The 17,425-nt window shown below is 37.5% G+C and overlaps 1 protein-coding gene across 7 annotated transcripts in view; it reads left to right on the top strand.

Annotated features, from left to right (window-relative positions):
• Gria3 (glutamate ionotropic receptor AMPA type subunit 3) overlaps positions 1–17,425 on the top strand; it is a 350,275-nt gene that overhangs the window by 76,314 nt on the left and 256,536 nt on the right. The gene's annotated exons all lie outside the window — the stretch shown is intronic.

Consider the following 17,425-nt stretch of genomic DNA (forward strand, 5'->3'; position numbering starts at 1 on the left):
TCATCAGATACCAATTCAGTGTGATTCTAGGTGAGCGAGAAGATAAGCATTCAGATGGTACTCATGGGGTCTAAGGATGAGAGAGGGACCTGGAGAACAGCAAAAGGAATAGGATGTCACCTCTCACAGGCCATAACCAGTGAAGATACAAATTCTATAGAGAAAAATAGTGTTCAGCTTGGAACAGAGTGTGGTGAGATAACGGTGTGGGGAGATAAAGAAACACATTTAACAGATGTGTTTGATAATCAGCATTTCAGTTTCATAAAACAGTATTTACCTTTACCATATAAATATTCTTTAGCATTTTCTGTTCTACTTCTTTTATTTTTTTAAATGTTAAGGCATGATTCACTATAATGATTTCATAAGCTACTAATGGACTATATCCTGCAGTTTGCAAAAACATTACTATAGAGAAAAGAAAAAAAGGATTAATTTTCATTCATTGTTTCCATTTTCCCGGAACTATCCAACTTTGGTCTGAACTGAACCAAAAATAAGGATGATAAATACAATACACAGGGACACAGACACACACCCACACCCACACCCCCAGGCACACAGAGAGGGGGGGATTAAGATAAACACGGAGAAAAGAAAAGTGAATAACAAGTGTGAGGTTGCCTAAGTTCTCAGCAGGAGGTCTTATAAAAGAAACTTATAAAAATTCTTTTCCCAGCATCTATGACAGCTTGATACTGCTCAATAAACATGTAATTTACAAAATCTGCTGAATTATCAAGCTTAAGCCACATAGGCTGCTTGAATTTACATATCTGATCTAAACATGGAGAAAATTAAAACTTACCCATGGTGGGTGGCAGTGGTGACAGAGGTTATTGTTAGCTGTTTTACCTTTTCTTTTGTCCCTGCTACAACAGCATCCAGCATTTTTTTCTCAGGCAAAATGCCCCTCTATTGAGATAGCCCGAAAGAGAACAAAATTCTTCTAGGAAACAACCCACGGGCTTGGTTATTTTCTGGTTCCCTTATATTGACTATGTTCTATTTATTATCTTAACACATGGTCACAGTCAGGTGTTGACTGCAAGCCAATCATACTAAAGAAGTCATATGCAATTCAGACTTATATGTTCATCTTCCACCACACATTTGCAGCTTTATTGAGGCCTTCACCATCTTACCTAACAAAAAATGGTATTTTTCAACCTTATAGGAGTTGATAAATAAGACCATCTAAGGCAGAAAGGTTTTCCATGGGCCCTTATGGTAGACCACTTAGTTACTAAGTAACTAACTGCCTACACATTGGCAACTGCCTTTAATCCTTAGAAACTATCCCTGTCTTCAATAAAGAAGGATATGAAAACAGCTAGTAGATTGTGAGAAAATTATTCTATCTCCATGCCTAGGAACAGATCAAAGGAACTAAGATCAGTGTTAAGCATTCATACTGCCTAAACTTCAAGTGTTTGAAGAATACATTTGCAGGACTAAGGAATTCTAGCCAGAGTATTTCTTAACTAATCTTCCACATCCTGGAAAGTAGAGGTGGGGAAAGGGAGAAGGAAGTAGAGTTCTGAGCAATATGGCCATTAATTCTTTCATCTTTAGCATTTTATCAATAACTTAGATAACATTGCTAAAGGCCATCTGATCAAATTTCCAGATGCCACATAACTGAGAGCAACAGTGAATAAACTTAAGCAAATCAGGTTTTTAAATTGCCTGAAGGTGGGTCAAAACCATGAGGATATTTTAAAGACATGGAAGTCTTTGTTTGTTAGTTACATTTTTTAAATTTTTTATATTAATCACAGGTTATTTACTTTGTATCCCAGCTGTAGCCCCCTCCCTCATTCCCTCCCAATCCCACTTTCCCTCCCTTGTTTTCTCCCTGCCCCTTTCCAAGTCCACTAACAGGGGAGGACCTCCTCCTCCTCCATCTGACCCTAGCTTATCAAGTCTCCTCAGGACTGGCTGCAGTGTCCTTTTCTGTGGCCTACCCAGGCTGCTTTTCCCTCATGGGAAGGGAGTGGAAGAACTCGCTATTGAGTTCAGACATGGAATTCTTTTAAGTACAAAAAAATATTTACAGGATATGTCTATGTTTGTGTGGTATGAACCATGACAGAAATCCTTTATATGCACATTAAGTGTAGGAGACAGAGGCCAAAAGAGGGCATTAGATTCCCTAGAGTTGGGTTTACTGGAGGTTGTGAACTGACCCTCTTGGGAACTAATTGGGATCCTCTGCAAAAGCAGTAGGTTCTCATAACCACTGAACCATATCCAGCCTCAAAATTCTTAATAGTACATATGACCTATAAATTCAAGACCACAAAGTAGGACCGTATAGAACCGTATTGTGGGCTTGTCGAAAAAATATCATTACCATTCTAGGTGGCACTGGTAAATATATCTTGTTTATACCAAAATGGGGGCAAAATATCAAATTTTGTTTGTTTGTTTGTTTGTTTGTTTGTTGATTACTTCACTAGCAGTTATACTCAGGTCTGGCCACAAATTCTGAGAGTAGATTTTGAGTAGGGTTTGGCAAATTGGAACATGTTCAGAAGAGGATGGCTAGAATGATGATGGGTCTGGACCTGGTCCCATGTTATACATCTAAAGAATAGCTGGTACTGGGGGTAGTTAGCCTCAAGAAAAGGAGTTATATTCAGATCTACAGATGGATTATGGCTTGCTATTAGATTATGCAGTAAATATTTGAGCTTCGACCCTTGTGTGTAGAAAGGATCAATATATGGTGAAAGTTGCATAAGGAGGCAGATTTGTATTCAGTAAGATGAGGGAATTTCTAATAAAATCATCTAAAAGTAGAATGCACTGTGTTATGATTGGGTAAGTTCATAATCATCAGCTGTATTTAAGAGGACATGGTATGTTAATCAAGTAACAGAGAAGATTTTTGCACAATTTAGGAGCCTGGAGGGGTTGGCCTAGTCCAACAAATACACTAAAAATGTGAAAAATATAGGGTATAATGAAGCATGTCCATCATCCCAGCAATTTATGAGGCTGAGGCAAAAGCATTGCATGAGTACAGATGTTCAAGGCCCACATGGATAACATAAATATAGAAAGACTCCACTCTCAAAGAAAAAGAATGTGTGAGAGAATTCAAACAGAATGGGAAGTAGAAGAATGAAGTCCTAACTAATAATAGGACTAAGTGTTTTAGTAGTTTATTTGATTTCTAAATTATGAATATTTCAAGCCTATAGAAAATGGCATAAAAGAAAACCATGGCTTAACTTTTAAGAATTGCTTTTATTTGGAGGCTACTTTACTTTCTTTCCAAAAGTATAAGCTACAAGATGAAAGAAATGCTTTTTCAAGTTATTTATGTGTTGTTACCAAGCTTTTAGCTTTTATCTGTTCATGACAAATTCTAGGGTTTATTCTGAGGCAATATAAGAGCATCCTTTTTCAATCTAGCTATAGAAATTATTTCATTTACTATGAATGGATCACTGGTTCAATTAGTTTTTCAATAAGGAGTCTTGATAGCTCCCATTTTAAATGAGATGCAAGTCAAGATGGGCCCCTTACTATGTGAGATTATTTACAGGGATATGTGGTGAATGGCAAAGACAAAAGTTGAAAAGAATGATAGCCTGTTGAGTTATTTGTAAAGAGAAAGATGATTCCTGGGAACTCAGTACCAATATTACTTATTCACTGAAACTCAGCAGTGAGTGGTCATTTTTTCTAAAAGAATCTCAATTACTCAAATTTATACTCAGCACACCCCTATGAAGTAGTCAGGACAGATGTTACAAATGACAGATCTGGAAGTTCATTGAGATAACTGGCCCAACCAAGATATTTAGGATTTTCATAATAGCAATGTTTGTCAGGCAGTAGGAATTAAAATGTTATTATATGAATGACTGAATTAATGACTAATTAAAAATATTTTGAGCCCATATCTGAGTACTGAGGTTCAAGTGTTTAACTACATTATCTCAACATAAAGTGGTTGACCCATTTCAGTACATTCCTGGATATTTATAACACTGTTAAAGAAGGTGGTTTATAGTTAACAGTACAAACAGAATTTTCCAAAATATGTGCACTTGTATCTTAATGCTGTATTTCTAAGCCATTACATTCAAGAAGCTTCAAATGTTGATAATGAGTGTTTTAATTTCTTTTTTTCTTTTGTACTTTTTGTTTTTATCTATTTATTACAATTTATTCACTTTTTATCTTGGCTGTAGCCCCTTCCTCATCTCTTCCCAGTCCAACCCAACCTCCCTCAACTCCCCTTATGCCCCTCACATAATCCACTGATAAGGGAGGTTCTCCTCCCCTTCAATTTGACCCTATCCTATCAGGTCTCATCAGGAATGGCTGGATCATCTTCCTCTGTGGCCTGGCAAGACTGCACCCCCAAGGGGGAGGTGATCAAAGAGCTAGCCACTGAGTTAATGCCAGGGACAGACTCTCCTTCCCTTACTAGGGAACCCACTTGGAGACTGAGCAGCCCATGGGCTTCATCTGAGCAGGGGGTTTGGTACTCTCCATTCAAGGTCTTTGGTTGTAGTATCAGTCTCTGCAGCGCCCCCCCCCCCCCTTGAGCCCAGATTTTTGGCTCTGTTTGTCTCCTTGTGGAACTCCTGACCCATCCAGGGCTTTCTATATCACCCTTCTTCCATAATGTTTGCCCAAAGTTTGGCTATGAGTCTCAGCATCTCCTTCCATACCCTGCCTGGTAAAGTCTTTTAGAGGACCCCTGTGGAAGGCTCCTGTCTTCTCCTACTTGCAGTGTCTATCATCTTTACCCTTCTGAATAAGGATTAAGCCTCTTCACTAGGGATCCCCTTGCTTTTTAGCTTCTTTATAACTATACATTTTGGTATGTTTATCCAATATTATATGGCTAATATCCACTTATAAATGATTATATTACCATTTGTGTCTTTCTGCTTCTGGGTTAGCTCACTCAGGATGATTTTTTTCTAGTTCCCACCATGTGCCTGCAAATTTCATGATTTCCTTGGTTTTAATTGCTGAGTAGTATTCCATTGTGTAAATGTACTACAATTTCTGTATCCATTCTTCAGTTTAATCCATTCTAGGTTGATTCCAGTTTCTGGTTATTTTGAATGAAGTTACTATGAACATAGTTGAGAAAATGTTCATGTTGTATGGTTGAGCATGTTTTTGATATCTGTCCAGGAGTGGTATAGCTGAATCTTGAGGTAGCACTATTCCTAATTCTCACCAGCAATGGAGGAGTGTTCCCCTTTCTCCACATCCCCTCGAGCATGTTTTGTCACTTGAGTTTTTTTAACTGTTAAACTTTTTAAAATTAATTTTAATTTTTTAATATTAATTACAGTTTATTCACTTTGTATCCCAGCTGTAGCTTCTTCCTTCATTCTCTCCCAATCCCACCCTCCCTTCCTGATCTCCTCCTATGCCCCTTTCCAAATCCACTGAGAGGTGAGGTCCTCCTCCCCCTCCATCTGACACTAGCTTATCAGGTCTCAATCAGGACTGGCTACATTGTCTTCCTCTGTGGCCTGGTAAGGATGCACCCCCATGGGGGGGGTGATCAAAGAGCCAGCCACTGAGCCAGCCACTGAGTTTGTGTCAGAGATAGTCCCTGTTTCTCTTACTAGGAAACTCACTTGGATACTGAGCTGCCATGGGCTACATCTCTGCAGGAGTTCTAACTTATTACATGCATGGTCCTTGGCTGGTAGGAATGTAAACTTGTTCAACCATTTTGGAAATCAATCTATTGCTTTTTCAGACAATTAGGAATAATGCTTCATCAAGAACCAGCAATACCACTCCTAGGCATGTATCCAAAATATGCTCAAGTACACAACAAGGCCATTTTCTCAACCATGTTTGTAGCAGCTTTATTCATAATAGCCAGAACCTGGAAACAACAAAGATGTCCTTCAATTGAAGAATGGATACAGAAATTGTGGTGCATTTATACAATGGAATACTACTCAACAATTAAAAACAAGAAAATCATGAAATTTGCAGGCAAATGGTGGGAACTAGAAAAGATCATCCTGAGTGAGGTATCCCAGAAGCAGAACATTGGCATTTAGATACATGTCACATAATTGCCGAAATACCTAGTTAGATGGTCAGAAGTCAGTACTTTCCTAGGAGTAAAACAAAATGTTCACAGGAGTTAACCCCAAGATAGAAATCAAACCATAGAATCATCAGCTGCAGTGTGGGGCAGACATCATCTTCTTACTCAAAACTATAAAACTCACTATGATTAAAGAACTCCAAGACCAAAGGCTATCAAGGCAGGTGGGGACTGATCTGTATAAAGACAGGGATGCTATAATCTAAGTTTCATTCCACATACTCTCTACTGTCTTCTATCTTCTTCTCTTCTCTTCCATACCCAGAATAAAGACAGACAATTAAAAAACTAGGCTGAGAATATAAGTTACTCATTTAGTGGGCTTTGAATTGTCTAAAATTTATACATTTGCTAAGTTTTCACCATTAAAATGACTCTTTTGGGATTTTGTAGACATCTATCTACTATCCTTAGGTTAGTTTGTTTTCTAAAGGATTTATTTGTATTTTTATTTATAAGCATATTTGTGTGAATGTATGCCACGTGCTGTGTGGTGCCCATGGAGGCCAGAGGAAAGCACTTGATTCCACATGGTTACAAGTATTTGTGAGCTGCCGAGAATAGAACTCAGGTCTTCCAGGTCTATCTGGAAGAACAGGAAGTGCTTTTAACTGCTGAGCCAACTCTGATCTCCTAGTTTTTTAGTTTTTTTTTTTTTTTTCTATTCAGTAAGGAGGTCATCAGCTAAATTTGTGTTTCTCAATATGTGGGACAGATAGAGGACAGGTTTTGAGGCATTTTGGATTATCATCACAGTGCTGAAAGGGTACATATGGAACCCATTGAATAAAGGCCAAAGATGTTACTAAGCACCCTATAGTGCCCAAGACAACTCACACAATGATATTCCAAATAAAATGTCAGTAGTGTCAAGGTTGAGATATCTTGAGATGAGTCATTCACAATATTGCATTCATTGGACCATTAACAACTTATTCATAGGAATAGGAAATTGAGATGTTTATATTTTGACTAATCAACCCAAACAAAAAGAAGAAGAGGAATATGAAAAAGGATAAAATACTACTAGGATGTGTCTAGCTAAGAATCTATTGTCATATTATTAGAAAGACTGAGAACATAAACTGAGGGTTAATAGGTCATAAAAACTCTACATACTTTAGAGTGGTAGTTCTCAACCTGTGAGTCATGAACAACCCTTTCACAGACCATTGGAAAACACAAATATTTACATTATGATTCACAACAGTAGCAAAAATTACAGTTATGAAGTAGCAATGAAGATATTCTTATGATTCGGTGGTCATCACAACATGAGGAACTTTGTTAAAGTGTCACAGTATTAGGAAGGTTGACGCACCACTGCTTTAGAGGCTTAGATGGAGCATTATAAAATGGTAGGACAAAGGAGTGAGGGAGAAAGTGGAGGCAACTATGACATCTCAGACTCTATCTTGGGTGACTGGGTGAAGTGTAATGTGTTAGAATGATCGTGGGCAAGTGGAACAGAATAGTGGGTTGAAGATACAAATAAGAAAAAAAATATGTTCAGTCTGTGATGCCTTGAGTCTCTTTTTTGTTTGGATTGTTTGTTTGTTTCTTTGTTTACAGAATATCACTGTCTTGACTTAGCCTTATCCATTTTCAACCTTTTCGATACCAAAATCCCCTCTTGCTAGTCACATTCATATGACCACTCACACAATTGCCAACATGATCAACAATATCATATAAAAAATAGATAATAGTTTTTGCAATTTTTCAGTCTTTAACTGTAAGTATTACTAATTAAGTTACTACATTTAAAAATTATTTTAAAATGTCTTTAAGGAGTTATGCTGACAAGCTTTATTTGCTCCTTTTGTAATTGAATTTAGGAATTGTTCTTAATTTAATCTTACTGTCTTTATTCACCTTGGGTCTCTTTAATGGGGAGTTTAAAGGAGTTCATAAGCATCTACTTAAAATTCATCCACATGGAAGTAAAAAGAGGTGAAATGTCCTGCCTGGAACAGAGCAGGACTGTTGCAAATATTTGTTGAAAGACCATCATGTTTGGTATAAGAAGGTCAGGGACAATGTCTTTAAAAACATCTTCATTGAATTGTTATATCAAGAGGAAACTGAAAAGGAGAAGTGAGGGAGGTCAAGTGAACAGAATTTCTTTTTAATTTGTTTGATGTATGTGGATGTTTTGGTGCATGAAGTTCTGTGCACCACAAGTGTGCCCGATGCCCACAGAGGTCAGAAAAGGGAACCAAACCACTTGGGACTGGAGTTAGAGACTGTTGTGAGCTACTGTGTGGGTGCTGGAAATCAAACACAGGTCCTGTAGAAGAATACTCTGCTCTTAACCATTGAGCCATTTCTCCAGTCCCCAAGCGACCAGAATTTTATGCTGTGGAAACAGAAAAGAATTTTAAGAGGTAGCGTTTCATCAAAAATAACAAATGTTGAGCAACAGTCAAGATCATCAATAAAGCTGGATGTTTCAGTTTAAAGATGGCAGCAGAGCAGAGGTTGCGGAAACTGAAGGTTAAAGGGTTTCCATTATCACATCATAAAGCAGAATGAGAGAAGAGTTAGAAAAATAGGTGTCAAGGATTTGGGGGTTAATTAGAATATTTCAGCTGATGTTCACCCTGACAGGAACAAGACAGCTTAGCGACTAAAGAGACACATTTGAACATCATATATATTATGCTTTTTCTCAGTGTATTGTTGCATTATGGAATAACTAGTAAAAAGAATCATTGAGAACTTGTAGAATTGAAATGATAGTTATTATGTGGCATTTGAGAGACCCAACAGGTAGGTTCAATCAGATGTGTCTCACAGGTAAAACAGTGAGGTCCCTTCATATTGAGAGGAATGATCCACACCGTTTCCAACCTATTTTTACTGTGTTTGGCACATTATTTTAATATTTACTATCATAAAACATTATGCCCGATTCACAGTTCTAAAACAACATACATTTATTATTGTCCAGTTTTGGAGGTCAAAAGTCTGATACAGGTTTTGTCATATTAAATTTGAAGTGTTAGCAGGACTACACTGTGATCCAGTTGTTACAAAAAGGAACTTCTAGAGGGCCCTCACATTCCTTGGTCCATGAACTCTTTCTGATTCTAAAACTAGCAACGCATAGTTAAGAACTTCTCATATCCTATCACCTTAATATGTACCCTGTCTGCCTCCGTCTTCCACGTTTGATTTCATCATGCCATACAGATAATCCAGGACAAACTCCCTTATTTTGGGATCAAATGACTAACAACCTTAATTACACATACGGTTTTAATTTCCCTTTACCATTTCATCTCACTCACATTAAGATGTGAGTATTAAGATGTGAATATATTTGCAGAGGGCACAAGTTTACTTACCACATAAGGGATAGAGATATGATAATGGGTAGAGATACAGTCTTCTTTGTGGTACACATTGCCATAGTTATCAACATCATCTTTTCAGAAGAAATCTGACTCTTTATTGAATACTAGGAAGCAGAAATAATATGGAGAAAAGTATACTTTGCTCAAGAAAGCACATGGAGTATCAATCTCCTACTCACCTTCAGTGCAAGTTTTCCTCATATGCTAGAAGAATAGTCTATTATTTGGCCCTTGCAGGTTTTTTCATACTCTACATAGTGTTATTACCAAATTAGCCTTTTTAACCCTTTTGTTCTAACTGGGGAGTCAAAATACAGGCATCTTAATTCCTGCTTGTATGAGGATCTGCCCTGAGTGTGAGTTGTCAATGAACCAATGAGCAAAATGTTGCAAATGAAGATGTCTTAGTATGTCTGTGTATGAGAGATTGACTTTATCCCCAATATAACTCACATACACACACACATCACACAAACATATCACATACACACACACACACACACACACACACACACACACACACATTTCACAAGACTAGAATTCCACTGTGGACTAAAGAACAGTTTTAGGAATCACTAGTCTATATGATGTTTTCAAATCTCTCCAAGTGCTGTGCTTCATTGACCTGCTGGAATTCAATACACTCTGATATAATGTAAAGAAGCTTCTCATGATCCATCTGGATCAGTTCCTTCATAACTATGTTGTTCTGCTTTGTATTTGCTTTACATGTTAATACAGAAAATGACTTCTATTTCTTTTTTTTTCCAGCTTGATTCAAAAGGGTATGAAAAGTGTTCTGTAAACGATCCACAATATTTTTATTTGGATCTTTGGAATAATTGAGTTGTTTGACATTTTTAATTATGCTTTTTGGACTACAGGTAGTGTAATTAGATGTATGCAGTACATTAACAGTACTTGTCGCCAGCCTATGAATTTGGGGGACTATAAATAAAAGTGTGACCACTGGATCCATCCGCTTGTCTCTCACCACTGAAGGGAACACAGCTGGAAAACTACAACATAGTTCCTAGTAAAACAAAAGGCAATCAGATACAACATCCTCAATGAGAAGAATTTGGTTTTGTAAGAGGGAAGTGATGGAGACAGGCATTCCTATGAGAAAGGTAACCAAGTTATTTCATATCAAGAAAGTTCAGAGACCACTGGCCAGAGATAGTATTTTAGGGAAAGCAAGAGGCAGAGGACAATAACACATTCTTAAGCCAAATTAACCAGATTTCTTTTGAAACCCATTATTACCCAGGAATGAGAGTGGGAAAAACAGTGAAGAAATGAATCAGACTGGCAAAAGAGAAAACAGGCTGTGCTACCAAGAGATGCACTGTGAGACTGAGGGCAATAGCACCTGGAAGGAGTATAAAATAATGTGATGGAGTTAAGGGGCGCAAAACATGCTGAGGGAATAAAAGCTGATTATTTTTTTTTAATTTTTATTTTTTCTTATTAGTTACATTTTATTAACTCTGTATCCCAGCTGTATCCCGCTCCCTCATTCCCTCCCAATCCCACCCTCCCTCCCTCATCTCCACCCTGCCTTTTTCCAAGTCCACTGCTAGAGGGGGACCTCCTCCCCATTCATCTGACCCTGTTTTAGGACTGCTCCTCCCTTGTGGGGTGGGAAGGTCAAAGAGCCAGCCATTGACTTCCTGTTAGAAATAGTCCTTGTTCCCCTTACTATGGAAACCCATTGGTTACTGAGCTACCACAGGCTACATCCGAGCAGAGGTTCTAGGTTATATCCATACATGGTCCTTGGTTGAATGTTAGTCTCAGAAAAGACCCTGTGTCCAAATATATTTGGTCCTTGTGGAGTTCCTATCCTTTCCCCATCATACTAACTCCCCTTCTTTCATATGATTCCCTGTACTCTGCCGAAGGTTTGGTTATGGGTCTTAGTGTCTGCTTTGAAACATTGCTAGGTAGAGTCTTTCAGATGCCTTCTGTGGTAGGCTCCTGTCATACGTTCAATGCACATCCCATCTGTCTTTCTAAATGAGGATTGATCATCTTACCCCATGTCCACTCTCTTGATTATCTTTTTTAGGTGTATAGATTTCATTATGTTTATCATATCTTATATAAGCTATATAGAGTCTATATAAGCGAGTATATACCGTGTTTGTCTTTCTCCTTCTGGGATATTTCACTCAGAATGATCCTCTCTAGATCCCACCATTTGCCTGCAAATTTCATGATTTCCTCCTTTTTGATTGCTGAGTAGTATTCCATTGTGTAAAAATACCACAATTTCTGTATCCACTCCTCCGTTGATGGGCATCTGGGTTGTTTCCAGGTTCTGGTTATTACAAATAAAGCTGCTATAAACATGGTTGAGCAAATATCCCTGTTGTGTACTTGAGCAAACTTTGGGTATATACCTAGCAGTGGTATAGCTGGGTCTTGAGGAAGCACTATTCCTAATTGTCTTAGAAAGCGCCAGATAGACTTGCAAAGTGGTTGTACCAGTTTACATTCCCACCAGCAGTGGAGGAGGTTTCCCTTTTCTACACAACCTCTCCAGCATGTTTGTCACTTGAGTTTTTCATCTTGGCCATTCTGATGGGTGTAAGGTGAAATCTCAGGGTTGTTTTGATTTGCATTTCCCTGATGGCTAATGAGGTTGAGCATTTCTTTAAGTGTTTCTCTGCCATTCGATATTCCTCTGTGGAGAATTCTCTGTTTAGCTCTGTTCCCCATTTTTTAATTGGATTACTTGCTTTGCTGCTTTTCAGCTTCTTTAGTTCTTTGTATATACTGGATATTAGCCCTCTGTCAGATAAAGGGTTGGTGAAGATTCTTTCTCAATCTGTAGGCAATCGTTTTGTTTTGATGATGGTGTGCTTTGCTTTACAGAAGCTTTTCAGTTTCATGATGTCCCATTTATTGATTGTTGCTCTTAGAGCTTGTGCTGTTGGAGTTCTGTTCAGGAAGTTGTGTCCTGTGCCAATGAATTCTAGGCTGTTCCTCATTTTGCTTCTAACAGATTTAGAGTATCTGGTTTTATGTTGAGGTCTTTGATAGACTTGGATTTTAGTTTTGTGCAGGGTAATAAATATGGATCTATTTTCATTTTTCTGCATGCAGACATCCAGTTGGACCAGCACCATTTGTTGAAGATGCTGTCTTTTTTATACTTCATGTTTTTAAAATTTGTATCATTTTTTTTGGATTTTCCTGTCAATAATATATAAGATGTAAGAGGACAGGATAGTTTTTCATACCTCTAAGAATACCCATGTAGCACACACCACACTATATGACTCTCATCAATTAGCCCAGTTTAATTTTCACAACAGTGCTGACATAGGCATTAATACTATCTCAATTATAAAAAAATAAATAAATGAAACAAGGTTAGAGGCATAGATTAAGTAGCAGGTAACCTAGCTAACAATTGCTTAGCTACTTTTTCCATTGCTGTGAAAAAAAGTTCTGACAAAAAAAAAAAAAAAAAAAAAACTTTACAGAAAAGTTTGTTTTGACTCACATTCAAGGTTATGTCTATCATTGTAGGGAACTCATGGGGTCCGGGAGTGTGAGGTGGGGTGGCTGGTGGCATTCGACCCATAGTCAGGAAACACAGAGATAAATGTTGCTGCTCTGTTTTTCTTTCTTCTTTTATTCAGTCCAGGAAACTAATCCATGGAATAGTGCCACGCATATTTAGGGTGGCTCTTCCCATGTCAACTAACCTTAAAACTTTCTTATACGCATGCTCACAGACTTGCCTCCGTGGAGATTCCAGATCCTATCAAGTTGACAATCAATATTAATTATCATAATAGTGTAACTTCTGAATATGCATATGTAACAATGATCCTATCCAAGGCTCACAGGTATTAACTAATCTACATTAAGTCAGACAGCCAAGAACTAGAACCAAGATCTGCCTGTCTTAAAATATAGTTCCCATTTCTCTTTACTTATGACTTTAAAACATTGCCAAGACAAATATTTCTTCCATCGCTACTTAACAACAACAGTCTTCTAAGATGTAAAAGAAGTGGGTGTAGTACACTAAGGATTCAGCAAAGGAAACAGACATTCCTTCAAAAATTGCAAATACCAAAACTGTGACCAATCTGCCCCTGGCTCTTGTTGGTTCTGGGAGCTGGAAGAGGCTCAGGAAGGTGGCTGGGATCCATCTATATCCCTTTGCCTGAGAATTAAGAACTGAAAGTAAGTTACTTTCATGCTAGGAAAATCCTAATCCACACTGCTCTATATAGGTCCAGGATAGGGATGTTGAGGACATGCTGATAAACTATCCCTAAGAGCCTGATTCATAATTTATTGTATGACCCTGTACAAGATCATACTTTTTTATATATCAGAAATTCTTTATGATAGCTAGTGTCAGCCCAGTGGAAATCTCTTCAAACACATGAACTCCACTTTGTCCACTTTATATATTTGTCTTTCTATATAGGTATTCAACTTTTGCACATAAAATTTTATTTCAAGCAGAGCCCGTAGCTAGATCTATGTGAATTTAAGGCTAACTTGGTCCATATAGCAAATTCCAGGACAATCAGGGATACTGAGTGAAACTCTGTCTTAATAAAATTCATTTCAAAGAAGCTTTCCAACCCCAAATACTACACTTGACAAAACAACAAGTAAGGAACGAGCTTATTAGGCTCTTCCCAGCTCACTCTAGGAATCTAAAACCACACTTTCTGTTCAATTAAACTTTTGAAAATTTAATACATTACTACTGTATTTGCATCATTTCCACCCCTCTTGCTCCCCTTCAATTTTATGAGCTCTCCTTTTTAATATTGATATTATATATAAGTTATGCTAATATTAATATTATTATTCACACATATACATTGTGTGTGTGTGTGTGTATAAAAAGATTGTTCTATGGGTAAGTTCAACTGTTCTATTCATCTGTACTCTCTGCAGCCAATGATGATTGTAGAAATATGCTATGTAAGCCTCACTAAGTCTGCCTGTGTCCCAGTTTCTTTCAGAAGCTACTAAACCTGTCCTCTAGTGATAGCTGTCCTCAGTGACCTTATTGTCTCTGGCCCTCTGTTCATGGTGCCTACACTTATTGCTGTGAATTGAACAAAGGAAACCCTCTACAAGTATCAGTATTTGTTGGGTCATTGCTTTATATTGAAGACATTAGAACATGTGATAAGGTTCTCCTAACACCACTTGATTTCTAACATTATGTGTCTGCCTTTTGGACTTGGAAAAAGGTTGTCATAACAAGTGAAGTAGAAGAGAAATAGAAGGCTAGAAATTATTAGTTATATTACAGTTATTGGACTAAGTGATGTGTTTCTGGGCATTTATTGTACTCTAAATAAATAAGCAAATTTAGTGAAGTATAAAAGTTCCATAAATGACTTCTGAATCCCAAAATAATAGATATAACAGGAATACAGCACTTCTTTTCCTATCAACAGGAATCTCATCGCTATAATTTTTTTTCATTTATTTGCCAAAAGCAAATTAGTCAGAACGAGGTCCTCCATGCTAAAAACATGTTGTGTCACTTTAAAGCCTTTTTTAGGCAGAGCCCCTGGGTCTTCCTTTCATGATTACTAGTTGGTACGGAGCTGAGAACTATCAGTTATTCTTTGAATCATGTTGGTTGAAAGACCATGATTGCTTGTTCAAGCCTTTTAGTTCCATGAATATTAATAGGGACAGCTTCTTATTGAATTATAAGTAAAATAAGGGTGGGTGGTTGAATTTGAATTCTAAAAAAACCACAAATACATGTTACTCTAAATTTGTAGCATGCATATGTTAAAACTAATTTATTATATATATGAAACACAAATCTAATTGCATATCTATCTTTCTTTGCTAAAAATTAAAACCTTACTTTTTATAAGCAAATATTTATTTCATAACACTGTTGGATTTGGCTACCAGGACTGTAAGTTTTAGAGTGTTCATTTCTCTATTTAGTAACTGAAACATTTTGGGGTTAAAAATTAGCAATTAAATAGTAAGGGTAGCAATATCTAAGCTAAATACTAGTTATCCCTATTACTGATTCTTGTTATTTTAAATAACTTTTCCATTACTAAGACTGTTAGCATTATTATTGGTCAGTGTTTGACTTGCTATCACAAGCTCTCCATTTACATGGTTAAACTTAATGGATTTTTCCTTAGTATCTCCTTTCCTGATAACCAAAGTGGTTTTTTTTTGGGGGGAGGGGGCTGTTATTTTTTATTATTGTTATTATTATTTGCAATTTATTCACTTTTATCCCAGTTATACCCCACTACCTCATCTCCTCCCGGTTCCACCATGCCTTCCTCTTCCTCCCCTATCCTTCTTCCCTAGTCCACTGATAAGGAAAGTCCTCTTCCCCTACTATCTGACCCTAGCCTATCAGGTCCCATCAGGACTGTTTGGATCCTCTTCCTCTTTGGACTGCCTAGGTAGCCCAATCAGGGAGAAATGATCAAGAATCAGGCAACTGAGTTCATGTCAGAGACTGACTTTTATTATTGTTGTTGTTGTTGTTATTTCTAAGTACTCCTGTGGCTCTCATCTTGAAGTACCCCATATTTACCATCTAGCTGCCATTCTTTAATTAATATAAAGAACCTTACTTTCCATATGTTTTAAGTCCACTTTTAAATGAAAGGCTTATGGTCTCCTCTGCTGGAGATGGTAGAGTAAATGATCATCTTTGAAATGCCTCCCTCAAACTAATTACTAATTAGTTTACTCAAGAGTGACTCTAATCAACATATATTTAAATAGCATGTGTGAAAAACAAGATATTACAAATATCAAGAACTCACTTTTTTCATAATGTGAAGAAATGAATTAGATTGGTCTCTACTTGCCTTCTTCCTACTTCCAAAGTTTTCTTCCTTGTATTATTTAGTGACTTTACTGTTCCTCCTTCCAGGGAGGATACCAAACCCTATAATTCTCTTCCCTAATGCACCCATTCCCATCACCACTTATCCTTCTGCTTTCCCACTCACCTCAACAATTAATTGAACATATAAATTTGTTTTACCATGGCTTTAAAGGTTCTACTTAATCCCTCTCCCAAACCATAAGCTTTATTTTTACACCATAAAACTAAAGAAATGAGCCTACCACTGGAATCTATGGTTTCACAGCAGATAAAGGAGGCCATGCAGGACCTTTTAAATCACAATGCATTATTCCTGTTATGTCTGCTTCGTATGAATGGAAGGAAGCAGTGGTGCAGATAATCTAAAGATCATTTCCACTTGGTTTGGAATGCACCACACAGTGTTACTGTAGCTGATTTGCTTTGCTAGTTATGTTCTACTGAAGCTGATATTAAAATTGGTTCACATTTTTTAAGCTTCTCTGGGCCAGAAGAGAGAAGACGCACTGGCATGGCCCACTGAAATGAAGAAAAACTGATAATGATGAGGGTCATGGAATTTGTCTATGTAGGCTAATGAGTCCACCAGATATATGGAATAGGAACAAAGTAGAACTTGGCCAATTATCCATGAGCAGAATAAACAGCCAACTGCTTCCTGTGGTTCAGTGGCCACTAAAAGGTTTTTTGTCATAATGCAACTGTAGATGGAGTACTATATAACATAGCAAGAGCAACACATTTCCAGGCAGACACATTAGTAGTCAGTCTAGGCAATCTGCATCCACTGTGTTGACCTAAGAGAAAAAGAACTGTAAGGGTAGAATGACAAATTTGCCTGGATGGTGGCACTGCCACACTGAGGGGTCACTGAGCAACCACTGTGGGAAGATATGAGCCAGAAGAGCCTCGGAGGTGAGCAGGGAGATTTGTACGAGGTAATACAACTGTTACCTCTTCCCTTAGTATTTTTGGCCACTGTGAACACAGATAATATGTAACTAATGCCAATGAAGATTTTCCTTAATTATTTTCCTGCTATCCAGGCAGACTGTCAGAGGATTCTCTATATTT

This window comes from Meriones unguiculatus, chromosome X (assembly GCF_030254825.1).
Source record: "Meriones unguiculatus strain TT.TT164.6M chromosome X, Bangor_MerUng_6.1, whole genome shotgun sequence".
In the NCBI taxonomy this organism is placed as follows: Eukaryota; Metazoa; Chordata; class Mammalia; order Rodentia; family Muridae; genus Meriones; species Meriones unguiculatus.